The following is a 6,751-nucleotide window of genomic DNA, read 5'->3' on the forward strand; positions in this document are numbered from 1 at the left end:
CCTACTAACCGCCAAAGCCAAGCGCCACTACTCTATCCTCCTCCTACTGGACCTGTCCTCTGCCTTCGACACAGTAGACCATTCCCTCCTACTACAGATTCTCTCATCTCTGGGCATCACAGACTTGGCCCTATCTTGGATTTCTTCATACCTAACCGACCGAACTTTCAGCGTCTCCCATTCTCACACCACTTCCTCATCTCGCCCCCTATCTGTCGGTGTCCCCCAAGGCTCAGTTCTTGGACCCCTGCTGTTCTCCATCTACACCTTCGGCCTGGGACAGCTCATAGAGTCCCACGGCTTCCAGTATCATCTCTATGCCGATGACACACAGATCTACCTCTCTGGACCTGACATTACCTCTCTACTAACCAAAATCCCACAATGTCTGTCTGCTATTTCATCCTTCTCTGCACGATTCCTAAAACTTAACATGGACAAAACAGAGTTCATTGTCTTTCCCCCTCCTCACTCATCTCCTCCAACAAGCCTTTCCATCAAACTTGATGGTTGCTCACTCTCCCCAGTCTCACAAGCACGTTGCCTTGGAGTAAGCCTCGACTCTGCTCTATCTTTCAAGCCACACATCCAAGCCCTCTTCAACTCATGCCGATTACAACTCAAAAATATCTCACAGATCCGTGCTTTCCTTAACCAAGAATCAGCAAAAACATTAGTGCATGCCCTCATCATCTCCCGCCTTGACTACTGCAACCTCCTACTCTCTGGCCTCCCTTCCAACACTCTTGCACCCCTCCAATCTATCCTAAACTCTGCAGCCCGCCAAATCCACCTCTCCCCTCGCTACTCCCCAGCCTCACCACTCTGCCAATCCCTTCACTGGCTTCCCATCACCCAACGACTCCAGTTCAAAACATTAACCATGACATACAAAGCCATGCACAACCTGTCTCCTCCCTACATCTGTGACCTAGTCTCCCGGTACCTACCTGCACGCAACCTCAGATCCTCACAAGATCTCCTTCTCTGCTCCTCTCTTATCTCCTCTTCCCACAATAGCGTACAAGATTTCTCCCGTGCATCCCCCATACTCTGGAATTCTCTACCTCAGCACATCAGACTCTCACCTACCGTGGAAAGCTTCAAGAGGAACCTCAAGACCCACCTCTTCCAACAAGCCTACAACCTACAATAGCCCTCAGTCCAGTAGACCACTGCGCAACCAGCTCTGTCCTCACCTATTGTACCATCACCCATTCCCTGTAGACTGTGAGCCCTCGCGGGCAAGGTCCTCTCTCCTCCTATACCAGTCTGTTTTGTACTGTTAATGATTGTTGTACGTATACCCTCTTTCACTTGTAAAGCGCCATGGAATAAATGGCGCTATAATAATAAATAATAATAATAATACCCGGCATATAAGGCAACCCTTTACTTTTGAGAAGATCTTGAGGGGTTAAAAAGTCGCCTTATATGCTGGAAAATACAGTACATATTTGGATAGGATTTTGGATATGGGAATACCCCTTTAATGCTCCTACAAGTTAAAGCTTCCGGCCTAGTTATGCATTCCCAATTCCTTCCGCGTGTCTCTCCTCAAGTCTGCCATCTTGAGTCACTTCTTCAAGGATCCTGGTACCTTGCCTCAGCCTATCAGCTTAGAGGATGTTTTCGAGGTAAGGAACTTCCTGGTAGACAGCTAGGTGAAAATTATAAATAAATACGCCTAAAATTTACCTTTTAATAAATCGATTAGTTAAAATTAGGTCACCAAATTTAATGGCCTAACATAAAAGACATACAAGACACAAGATGTATCAAAATCAGGTGTCACAGCCTGTCAAGACTCTCCGTTCTTATTGACCAATCCTGTCACTAGAGCTCAGATCAACTATGTTCATTAGTGTATTCACAAATAATGGAAAAGGAACAAGCTCACCCAATTCAAGGAGCATACGGCAAAAAAAGGGTAGACCACCTGGTCCTCAGCAAAATGACTCAGGATCCCTACATATCACACCGTTTTTCTCCACAGCAGATACCTTCTCCCAACGCGTTGCTTTTATATCATAAGGGGAGTATTGAATCCATGCTCATTACTGTCCGTATGGACAAACACTGCACTGTGTTCTGTAGGCAGCGGGCGTGTTTAATCGCTGTAGGCGTACAGTAATGACCATGCTCTGCACTGTGTCCCTAAACGTCATCCTCCCTTATCCTTTTGGAAACACCCAGAAGGGGAGGGGGAGGTGTGACATCACATACATGAGAGCAGATTCCACCCACTTTTACTGCAGTTGTAATGTGAGCTAGTTGTACAGTAGGTTTTCAGCAGCTGGCTTCCGCTTAATGCGGAATGGCTGAGAGTCACTGGGAACTTAGCACATCTTCCGGTTAGGGAGTTGCTTGGGCAACGTGGGCATTCAGCCTCTGCATATTGCTAGCTGTCAAGTTCCCAACAACCTGTGCTCATTCGCTGTACACTAAACTGTGTTACTGTCAGTGTTCCTGCCATCCTGCTAGTACCTGTCGTCCTGTCAGTACTTGTCAACCAAGCAATTCCTCTGCAAAGCAGTCCGCACCAGTACCAGCTGTCCTGTTGTATCATCCGTAACTCAGACAATTTACCTGCTTGGTTGATCCCTGTTGTAAGCTTCCGCAGAGCCAGGGACTGACCTGGAGTGGTACCTGGCTACCACAAAGGACTAAGTGGCAGGACTGCCATTAGGAATTTCAGAGCCCCATACTGGCAACATTTTTGGTCCCCAGGAGATTCCACCCAAGTTCCACCTCCATCGATCAAACCTTCCACAGTCTCACCATTACTCTTGGAAAAACGTATACACACAGACACAGACACACACACACACACACACACACACAGTCATGGCCAAAAATTAGCAGTTTTGTTAGCAAAAGTTAGCACCCTTGAAGTTGTTCCAGAAAATGAAGTATTTCCCTCAGAAAATTAATACACCCCCTATACCACCCCTCTCCATATTATACCCTTTACCCAATACACCCTCTACACTGCCTCTCCATAATCTCACACTGCCCCTATGTATAATATCCCACCACACACTGCCTCTCTGTATAATATCCCCCACACACACATACCAAAACACACAATACCTGGCTGTAGAGCCTCACCGTAAAGGTAATGTAGCAGTAAGTCAATAGAGGGTAGGTTTTCGACCTTTGTTTTTGTCAGCCTTATATGTTTTGTATCAATAAAGAAGGGAATTTTGTTTACTTACCGTAAATTCCTTTTCTTCTAGCTCCTATTGGGAGACCCAGACAATTGGGTGTATAGCTTCTGCCTCCGGAGGCCACACAAAGTATTACACTTTAAAAAGTGTAACCCCTCCCCTCTGCCTATACACCCTCCCGTGCATCACGGGCTCCTCAGTTTTGGTGCAAAAGCAGGAAAGAGGAAACTTATAAATTGGTCTAAAGCTGGGTTTACACACTGCAACATCTCAAACGACATCGTTGTAACGTCACCGGTTTTGTGACGCAATAGCGATGTTGTTTGCGATGTTGCAGTGTGTGAAACCTATCAGCGACCCGGCCCCTGCTGTGAAGTTGTAATCGTTACAAATCGTTCAGGACCATTCCTAGGTCCTTTGTTTCCAGCTGTGCAGCATGCATCGCTGGAAAGTTTCAGTGTGTGAAAGACTTTGCAGAGACTTTGTTTGCAACTTCCCTTTCAAAAGGCTGCTTATCAACGTCCCCAACAACCAACTAGGTCGCTTTGCAGGTCCGGATCACTGTTGAGTTGTTGGCCAGGTTTGCCTGTTTGACAGCTCACCAGCGACTTAGCAGAGACTTAGGGAGGTCGCTGTTACGTCACAAAACCGGTGACGTTACAGCGATGTCCTTTGCGATGTTGCTGTGTGTAAACCCAGCTTAAGGTAAATTCAATCCGAAGGATGTTCGGAGAACTGAAAACCATGAACCAAAAGAACAATTCAACATGAACAACATGTGTACACAAAAGAACAAACAGCCCGAAGGGAACAGGGGCGGGTGCTGGGTCTCCCAATAGGAGCTAGAAGAAAAGGAATTTACGGTAAGTAAACAAAATTCCCTTCTTCTTTGTCGCTCCATTGGGAGACCCAGATAATTGGGACGTCCAAAAGCAGTCCCTGGGTGGGTAAAAGAATACCTCGATAAAAAGAGCCGAAAGTCACCCCCTCTTACAGGTGGGCAACCGCCGCCTGAAGGACTCGCCTACCTAGACTGGCGTCTGCCGAAGCATAGGTATGCACCTGATAGTGTTTCGTGAAAGTGTGCAGACTAGACCAGGTAGCTGCCTGACACACCTGCTGAGCCGTAGCCCGGTGCCGCAATGCCCAGGACGCACCCACGGCTCTGGTAGAATGGGCTTTCAGCCCCAAAGGAAGCGGAAGCCCAGAAGAACGGTAGGCTTCAAGAATCGGTTCCTTGATCCACCGAGCCAAGGTTGACTTGGAAGCCTGCGAACCCTTACGCTGGCCAGCGACAAGGACAAAGAGCGCATCTGAACGGCGCAGGGGCGCCGTGCGAGACACGTAGAGCCGGAGAGCTCTCACCAGATCTAACGAGTGCAAATCCTTTTCACATTGGTGAACTGGATGAGGGCAAAATGAAGGTAAGGAGATATCTTGATTGAGATGAAAAGGGGATACCACCTTAGGGAGAAATTCCGGGACCGGACGCAGAACCACCTTATCCTGGTGAAAAACCCGGAAGGGGGCTTTGCATGACAGCGCTGCCAGCTCCGACACTCTACGGAGCGATGTAACTGCCACTAGAAATGCCACCTTCTGCGAAAGACGTGATAAAGAGACATCCCGCAGCGGCTCGAAAGGTGGTTTCTGAAGAGCCGTTAGCACCCTGTTAAGATCCCAGGGTTCTAGCGGACGCTTGTAAGGTGGGACTATGTGGCAAACTCCCTGCAGGAACGTGCGAACCTGCGGAAGCCTGGCTAGACGCTTTTGAAAAAATACGGATAGCGCCGATACTTGTCCCTTGAGAGAGCCGAGAGACAAACCCTTGTCCATTCCGGATTGAAGGAATGAAAGAAAAGTGGGTAAGGCAAAGGGCCAGGGAGAAAAACCATTATCAGAGCACCAGGATAAGAAGATCCTCCAAGACCTGTGATAGATCTTGGCGGACGTTGGTTTCCTGGCCTGTCTCATAGTGGCAATGACATCTTGAGATAACCCTGAGGATGCTAGGAGCCAGGACTCAATGGCCACACAGTCAGGTTGAGGGCCGCAGAATTCAGATGGAAAAACGGCCCTTGAGACAGCAAGTCTGGGCGGTCTGGGAGCGCCCACGGTTGACCCACTGTGAGATGCCACAGATCCGGGTACCACGACCGCCTCGGCCAATCTGGGGTGACGAGAATGGCGCGACGACAGTCGGACCTGATCTTGCGCAGCACTCTGGGCAGCATCGCCAGAGGAGGAAATACATAGGGCAGTCGAAACTGCGACCAATCCTGAACTAATGCGTCTGCCGCCAGAGCTCTGTGATCTTGAGACCGGGCCATGAATGCCGGGACTTTGTTGTTGTGCCGTGACGCCATGAGATCGACGTCCGGCGTTCCCCAGCGGCGACAGATCTCGCGAAACACGTCTGGGTGAAGAGACCATTCCCCCGCGTCCATGCCCTGTCGGCTGAGAAAATCTGCTTCCCAGTTTTCTACGCCCGGGATGTGAACTGCGGAGATGGTGGAAGCTGTGGCTTCCACCCACTGCAGAATTCGTCGGACTTCCTGGAAGGCTTGACGACTGCGAGTGCCGCCTTGGTGGTTGATGTATGCGACGGCAGTGGCGTTGTCCGACTGGATCCGTATCTGCCTGCCCTCCAGCCACCGATGAAAGGCCAATAGGGCTAGATACACTGCCCTTATCTCCAGAATATTGATCTGAAGGGATGACTCTATCGGAGTCCAGGTTCCCTGAGCCCTGTGGTGGAGAAAAACCGCCCCCCACCCTGACAGGCTCGCGTCCGTCGTGACCACAGCCCAGGTGGGGGGTAGGAAGGATTTTCCCTGCGATAGAGAATTGGGAAGGAGCCACCACTGAAGTGACGTCTTGGTTGCAAGGGAAAGAGAGACGTTCCTGTCGAGTGAAGTCGACCTCCTGTCCCATTTGCGGAGAATGTCCCACTGGAGTGGCCGCAGATGGAATTGCGCGAAGGGCACTGCCTCCATCGCTGCCACCATCTTCCCCAGGAAGTGCATGAGGCGCCTCAAGGGGTGTGACTGACACCGAAGAAGAGATTGCACCCCTGCCTGCAGCGAAAGCTGCTTGTTCAGCGGTAGCATGACTACTGCTGACTGAGTATGAAACTCCATCCCAAGGTACGTCAGTGATTGGGTCGGTGTCAACTTGGATGTTGGGAAGTTGATGATCCACCCGAACTGCTGGAGAGTCGCCAGAGCGACGGAAAGGCTGTTTTGACACGCCATCTGAGAGGGTGCCCTGACCAGAAGATCGTCTAAGTAGGGAATCACCGAGTGGCCCTGAGAGTGTAGGACCGCCACAACAGATGCCATGACCTTGGTGAACACCCGTGGGGCTGTCGCCAGGCCGAAAGGCAATGCCACGAACTGATGGTGTTCGTCCCCGATGGCGAAACGCAAAAAGCGTTGATGTTCGGGTGCGATCGGCACATGGAGATAAGCATCCTTGATGTCGATCGATGCTAGGAAGTCTCCTTGTGACATCGAAGCGATGACAGAGCGGAGAGACTCCATCCGAAACCGTCTGGTGCTCACATGTCTGTTGAGCAGTTT

The sequence above is a fragment of the Anomaloglossus baeobatrachus genome, chromosome 6 (genome assembly GCF_048569485.1).
Source record: "Anomaloglossus baeobatrachus isolate aAnoBae1 chromosome 6, aAnoBae1.hap1, whole genome shotgun sequence".
NCBI lineage: Eukaryota > Metazoa > Chordata > Amphibia > Anura > Aromobatidae > Anomaloglossus > Anomaloglossus baeobatrachus.